Raw genomic sequence first — 20642 nt, 5'->3', positions numbered from 1 at the left:
TCTGACCCTGTATCTAAGAGGCACTTGGTCTTGACACCAGCTATCTTCACCTCAACAGTGAGACAATCCCCAAAAGCACTATCCTTCAGTTTTTCAGCAGTCTCATCAGCCAGCCATTCTGCTGTGTGACATCTAATCAATGAGGGCCCTGGGCTTTTCTGTACTGCACCTCCCAAGTCTTTCTCTGTAACTTCAGCTGACTCCACTATACACTGTGGTGGAGTTGGTCCCCTCCCAGACTTGCCACCTTGTGGACAATAGCGACTGGTGTGTCCGGGTTCACCACACGCATAACAAATATAACGGCCTTCACTGTCTTTTAACGGTAATTTCTTTGGACGGCTCTGCTGTGGTCCATTCCTTTCTTTTGCATGAACGACTTGATATAATTCCTCTTGACGAGCAGCTATTTTCTGAATTGCTTCATGCAACTTCTCTAAAGACAGAGTGGAGGGAGCATCCTGTGCTGCAGCAGCATTTACTATCCCTCTGGCACGGGTACTGGGCCTGACATTAGTAGAAGGCTGTGCTTCCTCCTCTTCTGACCAGGTAATTGCCGCTTGCATCAACTCCACGAAACTCAATTCTGGCTCAGCCTTAATTCTGCGCTTCATCTCTCGACGTAAGAAGTCATCTTTTAGGCCTAGCATCAGTTGCTCTTTCAAAACCTTTTCAGCATCTGCCACTGAACACGATTAAGTCTTTCCCGAAGGTCATATGCATAGGAGCGTATTGTTTCTCCTGTATTCTGAGCACGATCGTAAAAGTCTTTCAGCCTTGTACCAATGGGCACTTTATCTCCATAAGTGTCAAGGAGAACAGTGAAAATGTTGTCAACAGATTCCTCTTTTCCGTCCATCATGAACTTCACTGTGGCTTTGGCCTCATCTTTTAGGTGCTGTTTCACCAGCTCAACCCGGTCCTCAGTGGGCACCCTCATGACTTGAAATGCAGACTTCATTGATGCCACCCATTCTTCAATATCCAGCTCTCCTGGTTTTGATACGCAACCAGCAAAACAAGTTCCATAGTCCACTTGAATTACCACAGTTCCCTGTTTATCAGATCAGTCACAAAAAAAAACGGAAAAACTGAGAGGAATACCGTAGAAGATAAATTAGAGGGCGTTGACTGGACGTAGGGTGCGTTGAAATAAACTGAAGATCACATAGTTCTTGACAACAAACAACTTGTGGGCCTGGAGACGTGTGACTACTTAATGTGCCTAATTCGATCCTGTTCGTGACGCCACTTTTGTAACAGGGGTATTTAGCCTCTTTATCGAACGAGCTTCTCGATCACAACACTGCACTCACTTCTGTGTGTGACACACTCATACACTGTTCAAACAGAACAGATTATGTTTGCGTGAATACTGAAATACTGTAATTCTGTATATTGAATTGTATTTATCGGGAATGCACGCACTTCGGATGACAGTCAGCGTGAGAAGCGAGCGGAGAAAAGGTAATCCTCTCAGAAAATGTTCAAATAAAGATACTTTTAGATGTTTAATTGCTACCTGGAGCATTGTCTCACTTAAAAAAAAAATTGTTTTCTTTTTAATTTTTTTGCCTGTGGCTCAAAATAGCCCGTGCGAATTTACACTCATTTTGCCAGCACGGGTCATATGACGACATTAAACCGCGAAGAAAATTGTCAACTGACACCAAATTGTCGCAGTTTTAATGATGTACAGAACGCAATGCCTCAGAAAATCAGATCTGCCTGTTTACATGACAGTCGCATTGGCACATATCTGATTTATATCCGATTTATTTCCACATATGAATGAGGCCTTAGATCAGTGAAATTACATATAGTATTCTGTAAAGCTTTGTATTATTATATTGCTGCATTTTATGGCCAATAATGACTTGCCTAGTTACAGCTAACTAATGTTGTATTTTAGTTTGTTATCATCATTCTCCTGTTGAAGCCTCCTGAAGTAGACTGAACCACACAGGAGTGTCAACGGGAGTAACTTACATGAGGAATGACACATTTTCATCAAATGACTCATGCTTGGAATGATATGCAGAAGGAAAAACTGGTAAATTTCAAAATCTCTCTGTGCTCAAAATTAATTTGACTCATGTATTTTAAGCTGAAGTCATGCTTGCAGTTTATTTAATTTAATAGACTATTGGCACACTTTGAGCAGACGGGGCCAGTGATGTCATCACAGCAGCTGTCCCCATTTTCATGCTGGTTTTGGCAGACTTTGTCTCAAATTTAACTGGCCCACTTATTGCCCCACCTGTCCAATGCAGCAATACTGTGACGCTACAGTGCATCAGGCTAGAGTGACTCATTTACTGCATTAGACCTGCATACAGTACTGTGTATTTACATCTACCCGGGGTATCGTTACGTTTAGGCGGGATTCTGACTTAGAGGCGTTCAGTCATAATCCCACAGATGGTAGCTTCGCACCAGTGGCTCCTCAGCCAAGCACACGCACCAAATGTCTGAACCTGCGGTTCCTCTCGTACTGAGCAGGATTACTATTGCAACGACGGTACATCAGTAGGGTAAAACTAACCTGTCGCACTAAATCCAGACCCCTGGCTTACTGCCCCTATAAATATGTACATTTGCCATGAAGTGTGAAAGTTTTAAGGGACAATTTGAGACAGAGAACCAGTTAATTGTAATCAAACCTGTCACCTACATCTGATATTAATCCAACACAAGGTTATTATCATTAACTAACACTAAATCCATACAAAAACTTCTTTCTTGAAATAAAATAAATGCTAACTGAAACAAAAAATTTTTTCAGCAAGTTTCCAAAGCAAAATGTTTGATTTTCGTTTAGTTTAAGTTACTACTAAAATAACTATGACTAAATAAGCTAAAACTAATAAAATAATGAATTAATAAATACAATATAGACAAATAAAAAAATAAAAATGACAAACACACAAAACATATTTACTAAAAAAAATTACTAAAATAATGACAGACAATATAACAAAAAAATCTAATTCAAAATATAAAAAAAAAAAACTATAATAGTATATCAATGATACTAAAATAAATGTTAACTGAAAATAAAATAAAGAAAATGTAAGCTTATTTCAGCTAGTCACCAAGGTAGTATTTCTAAAATAACAAATAAGTACTAAAATAACTAAAACTAAATAAGCTAAAACTAATAAATAAAAAATAATAAATACAATATAGACAAAAACAAATGAAAATGAAAAAACAAGAAAATTACTAAAGCTTTAACTAAAATGAAAATTTCGGAAGATATGAAAATAAAATCTAATTTAAAATCTTAGAAAAAAACTGTAATAATATATAAATGATACTAAAATACAGTGATCCAACATTACCTCTTAAAAAATACATTCATAATAAATCACTCTCAACTGGTTTCGGGTCAGTGTGCAAGGTTGTCGAGCATCGTCACCATCCCGTCCATGTTTAAGGTCAAGAGCTGTGTCTTTGGGCTGAATGGAATCAATATGATTACCTGGTGTTTTGTAATTAATCTGCAGAGGGCCTTTGGGGTACCAGAGGCCTGGAGGAAGACATGATGAAGGACACACTAATTAAGGACCACGCAAGAGCACGGGACGTTTGCTGCTGTGCTGGGCTGCCTCTGCGTTTGATTGTTATTCATCTTGAACGCTGCCCGATGACTTGAATATGTGGGCTAAATATGTACATACTAATGCAGTCTGGGGCGGACAGCAATCCGACTCAGATAGGTATTATACGGGTCTATTTTAACCACTGTATGTGACTGAATAGTGTGCGCAGGGCCTGATTTACACATAGGCATTCTAGGCACGTGCCTATGCTTGCTCGTCCAGGGGGAGCCCAAACACAATAAAGAGATATATAACATTTTTGTTATACTATTGGATATCTACAACAGTAAAAGAACCAAAACCCCAGAAGACATTGTAAAAATAAATAACAAATAATAGGGTAAAAATGACAAACTATTTCCATGTCTTCCACCTTTTTTATGTACAGAAAACACACTTTCCTTCTCCTGTTCTCTCTCACAGACGCACACAGACAGACACGCACTCGCGCGCACACGCGGAGACGTGGACAGAAACTTGTTGTCAGCGCTGCCCCTGCGAATTTATCAATAAAATAGTTTCGCAGCTAAAAAGCTACATGACATTTCTCAGTAGCGAGGTTCTTGAAGCAGTTCAACTTAAAGATTCGCTATTAGTAGACGCTGCTGCTGAATACTGCTGAGACGCACAGACGCAAGTATTCACACGCACTTAATCTCTCTCTCTCCCTCTCTCTCTCTTTCGCTCTCTCTCTCTCTCTAATAACTGCGTTAGGCTGCATTAGGCTAATAACTGCATTAGCCTGCATATCAATGGCTCAAGCCTCTGTTGTTAGCTCTAAAATGACGTTTTGGAATTTGCACAAAATCAGATTGACAGTCTGAACGAGGCTTAAAGGCACAATATGTAATTTTCGCCGCTAGAGGGCGCGTATTCAAAATAAACAAAGAGGCAAAGGCATAGTTTGATGATGCTGTGAGTGTGGAATCATGGGAGTTGTGGTCTTCATCCCCACAGCCGATGCAATCCGACGGGACTCGTGTTCATGGATGTTCATGGATGAGCTTAAGGTAGTAGAATGAAGCAGGGTGAGGCTGAAAGCCGTCGAAGCGAAACAAGGCCGCTGAAGGAGCGTGACACACGGCTCGAAAGCAGCGGCGCTTTTATTATGCCACAGTCGACTGCTTCCGCTCCTTCCGGTCGTATGTGGGTAAAAAAAGCAGCACTGTTTTATCATACTAGATACATTTGAAAGCTATGTTATAATTCTACTCTGTGCGGTCGTCACCGGTCTATTAAAACGCACAACATATTAAAGCGTCTTTGATGTTTCCATGTTTCATACAAAACAAAACGGGAAATCGAGGGGTTATGACGTCATTGGCGGGCGACACAATGACATATGGACACGGTCCGTGTCACTAGTTAAAATTGCTTATTTCTCTGGATTTAAACATTCTTCGAAACATTTGGGATAATGTAAGTACACAAGTCAGCAAAATATATAACACTGTTCTAGTGGTTTTTGGATATTTTAATTAAAAAATCTTACATATTGTGCCTTTACGTTCTCAAACAAATTAAGAACTACATTCAATTTGTATTGATTGAACGCAAGCGCTTATTGCGATAGAAAACACTGTAACGGGTCCCACTGATTAAGAAATATTTTTGTTTGCTTGGGTGGTAATATTAGGCCTATTATATTAGGGAAGGGGGGCCCAAAAATTTGTTTTGCCTATGTCACGAAAAGAGGTCAATCCGGCCCTGGGTGTGCGCGTGGTCTGTTCGCACTGAATGCGTGCCCAGAGGAACATTTTATTGCTCAGAGGTTACTGTTTCATAGCTTAGGAGTCTTTATAGGAGTTTTAAAAGACTTTAAGTGTCAACTTTGTCTTGGATATATTTCCTAAAATTCCATAGAATAGTATAGCTGGAAACAAATTAGACAATTTGTGTGGGCATATATATATAGGCTGCATTTATTTGATCAAAAATACAGTAAAAACTGTTTTCTATTTGAATATATTATAAAATGTAATTTATTCCTGTGATGGCAAAGCTGAATTTTCAGAAGCCATTACTCCATTTTACAGTGTCATATGATCCTTCAGAAATCATTTTAATATGCTGATTTAGTGTTAAAATAACATTTCTTTGTCAATGTTGAAAACATTTGTGCTGCTTAATATTTGGTGGAAACACCAATTTTTTCAGTATGCTTATGAATAGAAAGTTGAAAAGAATAGCTTTTATTTAAAATAGAAATATTTTGTAGCATTGTAAATGTCTTTATTGTCATGTTTGATCATTTAAATGCATTCTTGCTAAATAAAAGTATTCATTTGAAAAATAAAAAAAATGAAAATCTTACCCCAAACTGATTAACTTTAGTTTGATTTTACTTTAAATAATTGCATAAATGTTTTAATATTTTTAAATATAAATATCAATGTATTATTTTATTTTATTGTGTTTTATTTATTGGTTTATTGGAGGAAAAATCTTAGAAGCAGAAGACTTCTAAGATTTGTTTTTCTAAGATTTGTTTTGTTTTTGGTCTTGTTCTGTTTAATATGATGTATTAATGTAAATTACCATTTTTTTTATATTGTGTAATGCAGCACTTTTGGATGTACCATATATTGTCCAATAACCCACCCCTTTAAATTAAAAAAGTTTCAGTTCAGCACAAAGAGGAGTGCAGAGGTGGATGCTGTAATCTATCCCATATGTTGGTTTTCCGGAAAGCACACAGTTATAAAATCCCACTCTTGTGCAGGGACCCTACGCCGAGCCTGTGAGTAATGCCACCAGTTTGATTCTTTTGCAGCAGGCCTGTGCCAAGCTAATGAATAACGCCACTAGCTACAAACACAAAGCTCTTCCTCAGGATTTGAAAGATGTGTTCTCCACAACGTTACAGCCAGCAACAAACAGAGTTGTTTCTCTGAAAAACAGAAAACACAGTGTGTGTGTGTGTGTGTGTGTGTGTGTGTGTGTGTGTGTGTGTGCTAACAGATTGCATACTGTAGATTTATTTCATAGCTTTTAAAGTGAGGTGATGCTGCCGCCCACAGCCTCAAGGCTGTTGTTTCTGTTTCTTTTCACTCGGTCTGAGTTTACAGTCTTCGTCAAATAAAAAACTGAAGGACCACCATACAGCACTAGGTCTATGGGAGACTTTAAAAGCAGTCTAGGTGTCACAAAGAAGGCAGAACAACTCAATGTGGATTGGTTTAGGAATGTGGATAAGTGCACAAAACAGATTCATCTCTACATTTGTCAAAATGTTTGGCCTTGAATTTGGTCACGTTATTTCATTTTTTTTGGACTTGTTCATCTTTGCCTCATCAGCCAGGTCATTGCTGTTTTCTGCAGGAAGATGGCCCCTGAAGCCCCTGGCAGCCCGACGTTGTCATCATCTCCGTAACTGGCAACTATATTGTCCACAGTAGCAGCTGTGACTCGCCTTGGGGACGAAGTGCTTGTCTCACTGCACATGGCCACGTAAGACCGAATTAAGACCAATGCCAAATACAGTAACTGAGACACAGAGGACACACTGTAGAGGACATTGACTGTCCTTCAGTTTGCAAGTTTTCATTTTTATGTAAGTATCCAGATGCCGTTATTAGCTTTTTATGCGCATGATAATATTGAATGACTTAAAGTCGCCATGAAATCAAAATTACAATTCTTATTTTTATATGTAATATTGTAGTGTTTATTATAGATGATTTATCTGTGCGCTTCATTATTTTTTAAAAATTCATGTGCCCTCATAATCTTTAATCAAATACGTTAACCTTCCCTCCCACCTCAAAACGACTTCTCTTCTCTTCCTGTCATGTGCTATGGCGTGAGGGCGGGGCTATCGTCTCGTTTCTGCCTCCATTTTGTTAGCAACGCCCAACTTCCAACGATCCAATCAATTCCCGAAGGACGAAATCAAGCCCCGCCCTAAATTGTTTCTCATTTCAGAAGCCGTTTCACTCGGATATACATCACAATATGGAAAAAAAGGACAATCTCAACTTCCGTTTCATGCCGACTTTAAGGATGTAAAAAATTGTGATACGTCAGATTTTTAAAAGAGCAGCAGCACACTTGGGGGATTAGAGAATTAGATGGGATTGAGGATTAGATAATTTATATCTGCAATTTGTTGAGCATTTATCATAAAGCAGGTATTTAAAGGAATAGTTCACCCAAAAATTTTAATTTGCTGAAAATGTACTTATCCTCAGGCCATCCAAGTCAAGATGTAGATGAGTTTGTTTCTTCATCGTAACAGATTTGGAGAAATTTTGCATTACATCACTTGCTCACCAATGGATCCTCTGGAGTGATTGTGTGCCGTCAGAATGAGAGTGTCTGAGAGCCTCTAAGCAGGTCCGTGCACAGGGGGGTGGCCCGGTGGCTAGAGCCACTGCCCCTCTGCCTCTCTTCTCTTCCTGTCATGTGCGATGGCGTGAGGGCGGGGCTATCGTCTCGTTTCTGCCTCCATTTTGTTAGCAACGCCCAACTTCCAACGATCCAATCAATTCCCGAAGGACGAAATCAAGCCCCGCCCTAAATTGTTTCTCATTTCAGAAGCCGTTTCACTCGGATATACATCACAATATGGAAAAAAAGGACAATCTCAACTTCCGTTTCATGCCGACTTTAAGGATGTAAAAAATTGTGATACGTCAGATTTTTAAAAGAGCAGCAGCACACTTGGGGGATTAGAGAATTAGATGGGATTGAGGATTAGATAATTTATATCTGCAATTTGTTGAGCATTTATCATAAAGCAGGTATTTAAAGGAATAGTTCACCCAAAAATTTTAATTTGCTGAAAATGTACTTATCCTCAGGCCATCCAAGTCAAGATGTAGATGAGTTTGTTTCTTCATCGTAACAGATTTGGAGAAATTTTGCATTACATCACTTGCTCACCAATGGATCCTCTGGAGTGATTGTGTGCCGTCAGAATGAGAGTGTCTGAGAGCCTCTAAGCAGGTCCGTGCACAGGGGGGTGGCCCGGTGGCTAGAGCCACTGCCCCTCTGCCCTCATTGGCTGAGGTGCCCTTCCAACACCATTGGGCTATATAGAGTACTGTTAATCTGACAATGCCTAATGCCACTGGATCAGAGCGTTGTCAATCACTGCCTCTGATTCACCACTGATTCGCTGCCCATTGCCGCCTGTACATTTGATAATGCTCAACAGCACTGGATCAGAGCGCTATCATTGCTTTGGCAATGTTAAGCCTGTTTACCATGCCAATAAAGCTACTGGAATCTGAATCTGTCAATCTCTGACAGCGATGTGGAGTTTTTCAAACTACTCGACCACAGTCCACGTCTCTGTTCATATGGTACCTCAATACTCAATAATATATTTTGGAATATCAAAATATGGTCGCACTGAGTCAATATTTATTCTGATTACTTTCGTGTGACAGATCAAGTTATTATATGTAGCTAGTATGAGTAACAAAATATGTTCCCTGTGTCCAAGTTTGACTGCAATAATAATTATTTACATTTACATTTAGACATTTAGCAGACGCTTTTATCCAAAGCGACTTACAATTGGGGGATACATAAAGCGATTCTTCTTAAAGAGGCAAACAGATACAGGAAGTGCTTGTAATACCAAGTTTTTAGACATTGTTCAAATAAGTACAAGCTATTTATTATTATTATTATTATTATTTAGTCATTTAGCAGACACTTTTATCCAAAGCGACTTACAAATGAGGACAATAAAAGCAGTCAAAACTAACAAAAGAGCAACAATATATAAGTGCAAATGACAAGTCTCGGTTAGCCTAATAATGCAAAAACTGACACTTCAAATCAATCTTTAAATGTCAACTTTTACAAAAAGTAGTCTCTAATGGTCTAAATATTGTATATATGCAAATACATAATCTAATACAAGTAAGTAATTATGTTTGAAAACAATGTTCCCAGCAACTAGGGAATACACAGCCCTGTTTATATATTTAAATATAGGGCTATACAGCCATGTAGTGGTTACGTCATGGTGCATAATTTAGAGTAAATATTGAGTAAACATTTAGTACCGAAACATTCCCTTAAAATACAAAATGTTAAAGACAAAAATATGATTGATATATATACATACATATACATATAGCCTACATATACATATATACGGCAGAGCAATAACTGCCCCACCCCCAGTGATTTCGGCCACTGCCCCTCAAAATGTCTGTGCACAGCCCTGCCTCTAAGTATCCCATTCAACAATAGTTTACTAGTTGCTCTGGATAAATAATGTCTGTTAAATTGCAAATACCCAATGAGCATGAATCAATTTAGCCTTAGTGGAGCTCAGCATTCACAAGCCAAAGGCAAACATCAACACAGCGAGAGCAGTTATAAGTCCATTTAAACAAGGTTGTCTGCCAAACATCGGAACAAATCTGAAAGTTTGACAATTTATGCATTTTATATGGACACCCAACAATAAAATCAATATCTTATGAAGCTGAAATTAAGAGTTGTATGAATGTTATTTAAAAACTGTTTTTGTGGTTAACATCTTTCTTCACTGTTCACACTTCTATCAGGCAGCTTTGAACAATGCTTTGTCTGTCTTTAAATCAGTGTTTCATGTAGTGTGGAGATAATTTTGGTAGCTGCTTCTTTTAAATCAGAACCTGCTGCCGAACGCAATTTATAAACTATTGCCATTCCCTCCAAAATATCCAAGGTTTGCTTATCGCTGGCAGGGACGGCAACAAGGGAAAGCCAAAGTCTCTCCACCTTTCGCAAACATGGAATCTATTAAGATGCAGCAGGCATTTTATGGCTTTCTGAAGACTGATGCATATTACAAGCAGACATGGAGATTCTAGTTTTGTGTGCTATTGGAAATGATGGAAGAAAATGTGTCTCATTGTTGCACTTTTATTTTTCAGAAATATATTTTATTTATAAATGTTTTATTCCTTAGTGTACAGCTTCTTTCGCATGTAGATTTAAAAGGGTAATCCTCTTCAATAATATCCTCTGCTTCTCAATCGGGCTCAAATTGATAAGTGATATTAACGACGCCGTTGTTTAAAATACAACCGGAGGACATGCCGCTGAGGTGAGGGGCGGAACGTTAGATGCGCACTAGAGGCGGTTTAGCTAATCACAACACATTGGGCTAGCTAACCAATCAGAGCCCATTGCCTATTTCTGAGGGCGGGGTTTCATAAAAACAGGAAATGATCAGCCCGTTTCTCAGAGAAGGGACAGAGCGGTGTGGAATAAAGGTAAATTATGTGAAAAATAATGCGTTTTTTAAAAAACGAAGCATTAACGCATGTTAGACTGCACCCCATAAACACAATCAAGCCTAAAAAAACAGTGAACCACCCTTTTAAAGGTAAAGTGAGTAATCTTTTGGTACTGAAGGAGCAAAGTATAAAATTCCTTACTGTTTCCAAACAGGTTTCCCAAACTATGGAGGATTTTAAATTGACATATTAGTTAATAATTATTTTATTAACAGTGTAATATATGTCAGTGAATTTATTTGGTTATATTTATATTAATGATTGTATTAGTTATTATCAACATTTATGATATTTTGATTAAATATCTTTTTACAAGCAACCTTTATATTTCTGTGCTTTATATGGCACATTAAACTGGGTTAAGAGAAACAGAAAAAGATACACGTCACCTTTAAGCCATTTCTTGAGGTATAAACTGATCATACTGGCAGCAACTGGATCTAATAATTCAACTTGCCCTATCTGTAGAAACTATGTACCCTAATTTAAAAGGAAATGTGAAGGCTAAAATGAGCTTATGGTGCTGGTAGTCAGTGACATTTGTTCTGTGCTCACAGCTCAGGTTCTTGAAATATGTGTCTTGGAAAGAGTCTGGACTCCATCCAAGTATGAGAGGGAATTTGGCTCAGTGATCCACACTGTACACCGCTCCATCCAGGGAACCATAACAATTCCTCTGCTCTGTTTTCCTCCTCTTCAGCTAAAGAGTGTTTCTCTTAGAGAACATACGATCAAGAGGGCCTGTTGTTGCTGCTCAGTTAAATATCATACCTAGCATTTATGTTTCCTGATCGAGGTAAGCCTGTTTTTATTATTCAGTCATTGTATAAAAATGCATGTTATACACAGTTATATAATACTGTAGTTCCAAAAAGAATTTGGGCATTTAAGCCAGTTAAATGTTAAAATCTAGTTGCATTAGATAACAATACACTACTGTTTAAAAAGTTTGGTGTCAATCAGTTAAGCAATTATTACTTTTATTCAGAAAAAAAAATTAAAAGTGACATTTATAATGTTACAAAATATTTACATTTCAAATAAATGCTGTTCTGTTAAACTTCCTATTGATCATGATGAAAATGTTTCCGTTTCCACATAAATATTAAGCAGCACAACAGTTTTGAACATTGATAATAATAAGAAATGTTTCTTGAGCATCACATCAACATATTAGCATGATTTCTGAAGGATCATCTGACACTGAAGACTACTGAAAATTCAACTTTGTCATCACACACACAAAACCATTATTTTAAATGTTTTTATGTTTGATCAAATAAACGCAGCCTTGTTGAACATAAGAGACTTATTTCAAAACCATTAAAAAATCTTACCGACCATAACTTTTGAATGGTAGCGTATTTCAAACCTAAATGCATCTGCAAACAATTAATGCTAGATTTTTCACAACCCTTTTAAATTTAAAGTCCAGGATTCAGGATCCAGGCTTAATCTCACTGTGTCCATTTGGAAACAATGTGTTACCAATCACGATGTGTACAAGTCACCCCTTTGCTCCGGGGTTACCGCCCAATGGTGAGGAATCACTGGGCCGCTCTCGTCTGTTCGGCCCCATTGTTTGAGCCAATAACAGCACACTGTGCAAATCTCATCAGCCTGTTTCCTGCTTCTGGCTCGGAGCTCCTGTTTGTTTTGACAGAGACACAATACATCATAGAGGATGGAGAAATATTTATCATCCTACTTTGTTTTATTGTGCCACATTGTGTTCTGTTCAGTCACATTGTCTTTTTTTATTTTGTAATCCTTGACACATGAATACAGCCATTTAGTTAAAATGGCATATACAATACAATCTGTCATGTTGTTATAGGATTTCACCTGTGTTTTAATAATCAGTTGAAGGAATCGTTCACCTAAAAAATGAAAATTGTGATTTACAGAACATTCATTGTTCTGTAAATCACAGCAGATGTTTAGCAGAGTGTTCATGCTGCTCTTAGTCATAGATGAGTGAACATGAATGAGACCTGGGGCAAATAGAGCTCCAAAAAAGCACAATAAAAGCACTATAAGAAGCTCATATGACTTGTGCACAATATTCCAAGTCTTCTGAAGACGTACAATAGCTTTGTGTGAGGGAAAATGTCAAAATGTAAAGCCTTTCCTCTAACTGGTGCTATTAACAAAAGATTAAATCTTCTTTTGAGAAGATTCTCATTGATTCCGTGTGAGAAGACACATACTGAAGATATTTTCTCTGAATTCTTTCTCCTAAGGCTCCTTATGTGATGAGTATGTTCTTTCTGTGAGCGTGTTTGTTTGTTTGTGCGTGTAAGTCTTTGACAAGATTGTCAGCCTCTCTAATTCTCTCTGGATTTCTCATCCTGACCTGTTTCACTTTAGAAGATTGGGCCATCAAAGCAGGACTGAGCCTGGGCCGATAGTTATTAGGCTCAGCAGCTACAAGCTTTCTCTGCATTTATATTGCATGGGTGGCATTTCGCTTTCCCTTTCATCTCTTTCTCTGTCCCTCTCTGTCCTCTTTCTCGCTTTTCTCATCGGCTGTAGTCACTGTGAGCGATTGATTGCATTGGAGTTTGAGGAGAGCAGGAGAGAGAAAAAGCACTCTTACTCGCTTACATCATTTCAAAGCGCTTGATATGTTTAGATGCATGTCAAACTGCTTGTATACATTTGTAAAATCCAAGAACACAATGTTGAACCGGTTATGCACTTAATAATGAAATGTCAGTGTTATCGATTATTAAAAAATCCCCTATCACCCTTGAAGTCACATACCTTAATATATTATCTTAATCTTAAATATATGTTTACACACTTACACACACACACACACACAAACCGCTCAAAAGGTTGGGTTTGGTAAGATTTTATTTATTTATTTATTTATTTATTGTTTTTTAATCCCTTGTACTCACGGAGGCTGCATTTATTTAATAAAAAATATAGAAAAACAATAATATTGTGAAATATTATTACAATTTAAAATAACTTTTCTTAAAAATTGAAATAAAGCTTTATATTTTAATGTATTTTACATTATAATTTATTTATTTTTGTAGTTTTGTTTATTCCTGTGATGACAAATCTGAATATTTAGCAGCTATTACTCCAGCCTTCAGTGTCACATGGTCAGAAGTCATTCTAATATGCTGAATTGGTGTTCATGAAACATTTATTATTATCAGTGTTGAAAACAGTTGTACTGCTTAATATTTTTGTGGAAACCATGATACAGTTTTTCAGGATTCTTTTAGAAGGTTCAAAAGAACAGTATTTGAAATAGAAATCTTTTCAAACATTATAAATGTCTTTACTGTCACTTTTAATAAATTTATCGCATCCTTGCTGAATAAAAGTTTTAATGGATGGTTTGATTATTAATGTAAACGTTCGAATATATTAAGACATCATTGTTTAATGCAGCTGGAGAGCCGTTATAAAAGACTTTTGTGATCAATTTGCTGAGTGATCAAATAATTATGTTATGGCAGTAGTCAATATATGCTGTTATCTGTTGCTTTTTTGTAATTTTTCAATCAACAAACATCAGATTTCACATTTGTGACCTTTAATAATTTAATAAACTTTTAAACAATGTAATATATTGAAAAGCTGTACTAAGTCTGCTAATTTGAAATATTTACTGAGGTTTTAGTAATAGTTTATGGATGTATAAATATTGACATTTGAAGGATATCTCTCTGTACAACTGAGTGTGTGTGTGTTTTATGAACATGTATGTGTTTATTTTGCCATCCTTTGTCCCCGGAAGTATAGCTTAATCGTTCTTTGGTGACATTCGGGGACATCTTATCTTGGAAAAATGACTCATAATAAATTAAATAATTCAAACTTTCAAGGTCATATGGTATGTCCCTATTTGCATAGCTAAGTAAAAGCGTGTTTGTGTGTACACACAGGTAGCAGGCGGTAGCGTTGCAGAAAAGCATCTTACAACTGGTTAAGCTGTCATACACTCATTTGTGTGTATGCATGAGGGTGTTCACACTCTCTCTATTGTAAATATTGGGGTTAATTCCCTTGGTAAATGGCAGCTGCAATCCATCTGTACAATCGTTAATCACAGCCAGTAACTTGCCAAAGCATAGCCACTCTTCTTATTTAAATAGCACTACAGAGCAAGAACACACACACACACACACTCACTCATAGTACTGTCTCACAAAGACAGTTTACTGTTCCTGGCAATCTCGGTCAGTCGCTGAGCCAACACTACTGGGTGTTACAGCAACACACATTACTGGATGGATTTTTCCTATTCAATTAACTGGTTGTAAATAATGCTGGTCATTCATTTTCTGCAGCGTTCTTCCCAACTCATTAACACATAGCTAACCCAGCTACAATGCATGTGTGAATATTGGTCAATGTGGGATTCAAATTCAGTGATTTTAAAAGAAAAAGAAATCTCTTATGCTAAACAAGGCTGCATTTATTTGAATAAAAGATACAATAAATATTATTTGAAATGTTATTAAAATAAAACAAATAAAACATTATTATTGTAATATATTGTGTCATTCCTGTGATGCAAAGCTGAATTTTCAGCAGGCATTACTCCAGTCTTCAGTGTCACATGATCCTTCAAAAATCATTCTAATATGCGGATTTGCTGCTCAAGAAACATTATGTCTTATTATCAATGTTGAAAACAGTTGTGCTGCTTACAGTTTACGATTGCTTAAGCACAATTTTGAAAACAGGGCCCGGTTTTGTTTATTATCTCTCTCTCTTGTTCTTGTGTGAATATGGGCCCCCTTCCTCCTTGTCGTTCCCGACCCTCAATCCTATGTAGAGAATAATACATGTAACTTACTGTACAATGTCACAGGAAGGGGTATCACAAGTGCTGATATGGTGCATACAATAAGCGGCTGATTACTGTAACTGTAGACAGATCTTCTTTTACCGGCTTTCCTGTCGAAGAGTCCTTATGACAGATGCCACTGTATATCTGCTAAGATTTGGCTGAACTCTCAGTCCAGCCTCCCTCAGCGTCAATCCGTGGTTCACAACATGGTCCACTAGTGTTGCACGAATGTCATTTGATAAGTTTGGTCCTCTTTGTGCACGTTCTCCTCCTGCTTCAGGTCTTCCTCTGCCTCTGCCTCTGCCTCTGCCTCTGCCTCTGCCTCTGCCTCTGCCTTGTACTCCTCCTCTCACCCTCACTCTTCTTCTGACTCTTTCCATTTTGGTTGAAGGCAGGTGAACCTACCTGCTGCATTTTTATAGTGCTTAAACCTGATTGGTGTGTCTACAATTTAGCAATCATGTGTTTGTGCACCTGATGGCTGTGTTTAACAGATTGGCTCATAGGTGTGGTAATTTGACAGTTAGTGCTTTGGAATTGCAAGGAAGTGACATCATGATTTACTTCTGTGTCTGATGTATACAAGTGTGTTTAGTGTTTTGCAAATCACTGTGTGTAATGTTTTGCAAATAGTGTGAAGCTGACAATGTGCTTACAGTTGTGCAAATCTAGCCTTGTGTTTTGCTCCTTGAGTGTAAGGTTTTGCTAATTGTTGGAAAAGTTTAATTTTAGTGTGTAAGCAATCGTAAAAAACTGTAATATGTTTTGTGGAAATCATGATACTTTTTTCATGAATGGAAAGTTTGAAAGAACAGCGTTCATTTGAAATAGAAATTGAAATCATAATGTCTTTACTGTCACATTTGATCAATTTAATGCCTCCCTGCTTAATAAAATGATTAATTTCATTTAAACAAAAAAATTTACTGACCCCAAACTTTTGAACCTCAGTGTCATGATCAAAATCATGCTAAGTGGGGAATTCCTGCAATGTCAGATGAAAAGATCACTGTTTTACACTTTTTCTGAATTGCTAAAACACATTTCTTGAAACCATCACTCATTTTCTCCAAACCTTAAACACAAATCCAAATACTCAAACTAAATTCACGAAACCTCTGACTCTTCCATCAAAATCAAACAATCATTGCAAAACCATTTCACTTGCACTCAAAATCAAACGGTGCTCTCAGATCACACACACGAGTCAATAAACTAAACACTACAGAGCATTCACTAGACACTACAGAGAAAAATGGAGAACACAGCATCCAGAACATTACAGAAAAAAAGTATATTGTATTGAGTAAACAATTTTGCAATTCTGTAAAAAAGTCTAGTAATTGCGAGTAAGGCGAATATATTGTATAGGCCTACTGTATGTACTGCAAGAATAGTATTGTGCTGAATATTGAATAGTACTGAATGTTTGTATATATTCAGCACTTGGATACTGCAAAAATACTTCAGTCCAACTGCAAAGGCCAAAGTGGTCAAATAAAACTCAGTACACTCAAATACTGTAAGTTGTGCAATTGTAAAATCAGGGTCAATGAGAGATTCATTCTGTCTCAGCATCATGTCTTTGTGCTGGAGTCCGGCCTGAAGACTTTGTCCACATCACAAGTAATGTTGTATTTTTTGGTAGACAAAGAGAAAAAACCCTCTGGTCTGACAAATCCAGCCTTGATAACACTCTTTACAGTAAACCTTCTTCACTCTTTACAGTAAACCTTCCTCTTTCTCTCCTCATCCTCCACTTCTTACATGTACTCTTCCTCCTCTCCTTCTCAGGTTTCCATCTATTGTTCGTATCATTCAGTCACCTGTGCCACTTGTGCACTCTGGACTGGCTCATATTATGTACAGTTGGTTTGATCACATCATTAGAAACAAGTGTGAACAATTTTGAATCGTTGTGTGTAAACGATGACAACTGTGCTTTAGTTGTGTTTAACTTTTGCCGCTTGTGTTTAGCATTTTGCAGCACAAATGCATCACAGTGTGATAAGTGTTTAAGTGAATGAGAATGTGTTGAGTTTTGCAAAAAAGAGTGCATGAGATTTGCAAATAGAGCCTAACTGCCTGAACATGTTTAAGGTTTAGCAGAAAGAGTGCTTTATTCGACAAATTAGTTTAAGCTAGTGAGAATTTTTTTGGAAAAAGAGTGCAAGAGATTTGCAAATAGAGCCTAACTGCCTGAACGTGTTTAAGGTTTAGCAGAAAGAGTGCTTTATTTGACAAATTGGTTTAAGCTAGTGAGAATTTGGTTCAGAAATTGGGGTTTAGTGTTTTAACAATTCAGAAAAACTGTATTACCCACACATATTACCGTTAATCTAAACAATTAAACTCATTCAGTTTATCTCAGATTGCTTGTTTTCCACATTTCTTAGAATGGATCCTCTGCCCATTTTTCTTGGTATATGATCAAAGATCAAAGTTCATGTTAATCACTGTGACATTACATCATCTTATACAAACAGGGGGGGAAAGCACTGAGCAGCGGGAGCAAAATCTAAACATATAAATCATTTTCTCATAGGAGCGCAGAGGCCGACAGGATCATAGTCTGCAGACAATACTGCAGGTTTACAGGGAATTCATTATGCTCTGGTTAAGTTTGTCCTATACTTGATGTTTCTACAGTGGGAGAAAAGGATATATAGAAAAGAATGCACTGAGTAAATACGGCTGGATAAAACAAAAACTGTGTCCGTCTTCATTTCAGGCTGCAAAGCAACAAAATGTGATAATTGTAAAGGGGGGTGATTCTTTGTGTACTGCATCAAAGTCTAACCAGTCAGCATTCTTTTAAAGCTCAGGTTGCTCTATACTTCATGAATGTGAGATTTTGCACTGGTCTTGCTCTGTGGCTTGCTTCCAGGAAGGGCAGGAGAGTTCAAATGCCTGCTGATAAACACTCAGCATACTTAGCACACCATAACTCATATAGACTGTGTGCATGCTCTAACCTGAGTGTTACAGTAACAGAGAGGGACAGATGGACACTCACTGAAGGTGACTTTTTACACCTGCCAGACAAAGCAGAATCTTTTGCCATATAATAGTATGGCTGATCTGGCACATTTGGCCTTCACATAGAGCACTATTCCTAGAAGGCAAAAGTCTTGTGATAAATGGATATTTGATGCATACTGCACGCTAAAAATAACAGTTTCAAAATGATTGTCAGATTTTATTTCTGTCTTTGTGTGCAGGTTTCTATCAGTCTGATGGTTCCCAGGTTTGCTACACTGCATCTGAGGAAGAACTGGATACTGGATTTGACAGAGGTTGAAGTTAATGGCATTGAACTTTTGAAAGATATTCTAGGGTTTCATTTGAGAAACCTACCGTGTTGGTTTTTTTGTTTGTAGAATGATGTCTAATTTCAGATTTACACACTCCTCAAAGTGATTAGTCACTCTACATGTCAGTCAGATAGCCTTTTCTTACTAGATGTTGCTGACTAGTTGATTAGTTCTTTCACTGGTGATTGCCTTGGGTCTTTTTTGACTAGTTCCGGATCGCATGACTTAATTTGTGGTTGTTCTGTAATTTTGCATTTATTATGTTTTTCTTGACCTTTTACGAATACCATTAGTAAAAACGATGTATTTATTTATTTGATTTTAAAATATTTTTTGTTTTCTTTATTGTTTTTCTTTATTATTATTTATGTGTATATTTATTTATTTAAATGCCCCAGAGTTTACACCTGTTAATATAAACTCTCCCTATAGTGACTATAAAATGAATCTCTTCTTGTGTTTTGGTTGATCATATTGCATTTGATTATGCACAATCCTTTTACTGTATATTTGACTACATAAATATAAATATTTGTTGGGTTTGTGTTGACTAGTCATGGATGGATCACATGACTTCAGATAGGTTTGTTCGATTCGTGCAGACAGCAGGAGGAAATGTCCTCTGTCCACAGATTGCTTCCCTTTGTACATGCATTACATTTTTCTATTGTTAAAGGGAAAATAATGCAATATAAAGCTGTAATGTGGACTAGGCATTATGACAGTCATCAAAATCTAGCTACATGAGACTAGGCGATAAATATTCCTCTTCAAGTCATGTGTAAACACCAAAAAACCTCTGAAATTCAGAGCAGATGTATTACAAGAGTCTCAAACTGCATGTGTCAGTCACTGCAGTGGTGTGTGACACTTGACCTCTGACCTGCAGCATTTCCTATTGTGTGTCTTAGTGCAAAAACCGCAAAATGAGTAAACACTCTTTTAACAAACCCAGGTCTAATATCATGAACCTGCACATCAAGTGCTTCCCCCGGTGCAAATATGGTGAGAAAGTCCTGGAGAGGAGAACAGAGGTGCCTGATCAGTTTCCATGACTCCCCTGCAGAATGCCAGCGATGCTGTAGTGATGAGTTGCAGTGAACATGACAGTGTGGTTGGTTTGGTCTGTTTAATATTGTAACTTCCTGTGGCTAACCACCATGCTGCGGGTGTGCACACACAGACACACAAACCATCAGACGCTTGAGATGTTCTCAAAATCCTGACGACTGATATAACTAATCCCGACAAGGCCTTTTCCTTTGAAAGTGTCCATAGGAGTATGTTTAAGCAGGCAGAAAGCTACCTTATATTTACCACCCTTATTACCTTAGCAACAAGTAACTGATGCTATAATATTAATATTAACATACTAATTAGTTAAATTCAATTCACCAATTTTAATGTATTTTTAAACATATTTTACAAAATATCTACAATAATATAGTTGCAAGGATATTTTGTGTAGCTAATATTTGCTGCTATTTTTCTATTATTTATTAGGAAAATTTAATTTTTTACAGAGTAAAGTAAACAATCCTTTGTTTCTTCATTATATTAAATATAATGAATGAATTAAATATAATGGCCACCACTGGCTTTACACACTGTTTGAATTCACATTTCATACTTATTATATTTTGTGCTTTATATA

General features: G+C 37.2%; 1 long non-coding RNA gene across 2 annotated transcripts in view; it reads right to left on the bottom strand.

Annotated features, from left to right (window-relative positions):
• The window catches only part of LOC107722249 (uncharacterized), a 28842-nt gene extending 17422 nt beyond the window's left edge, over nt 1–11420 (bottom strand). For both annotated transcript variants that reach the window (XR_001637792.1, XR_001637793.1), the window contains exons 1-2: nt 11408–11420; nt 2338–2567 (exon numbers count right to left, since the gene is read on the bottom strand). This is a non-coding gene — a long non-coding RNA (uncharacterized LOC107722249). The remainder of the gene's footprint in view (nt 1–2337; nt 2568–11407) is intronic.
• Nucleotides 11421–20642: the final 9222 nt, after the last annotated feature.

The sequence above is a fragment of the Sinocyclocheilus rhinocerous genome, unplaced genomic scaffold (genome assembly GCF_001515625.1).
Source record: "Sinocyclocheilus rhinocerous isolate Xijiao unplaced genomic scaffold, SAMN03320098_v1.1 scaffold995, whole genome shotgun sequence".
Taxonomy (NCBI): Eukaryota; Metazoa; Chordata; class Actinopteri; order Cypriniformes; family Cyprinidae; genus Sinocyclocheilus; species Sinocyclocheilus rhinocerous.
The sequence above is the reverse complement of the archived record's forward strand: the minus strand, read 5'-3'. Positions and strand labels throughout refer to the sequence as shown.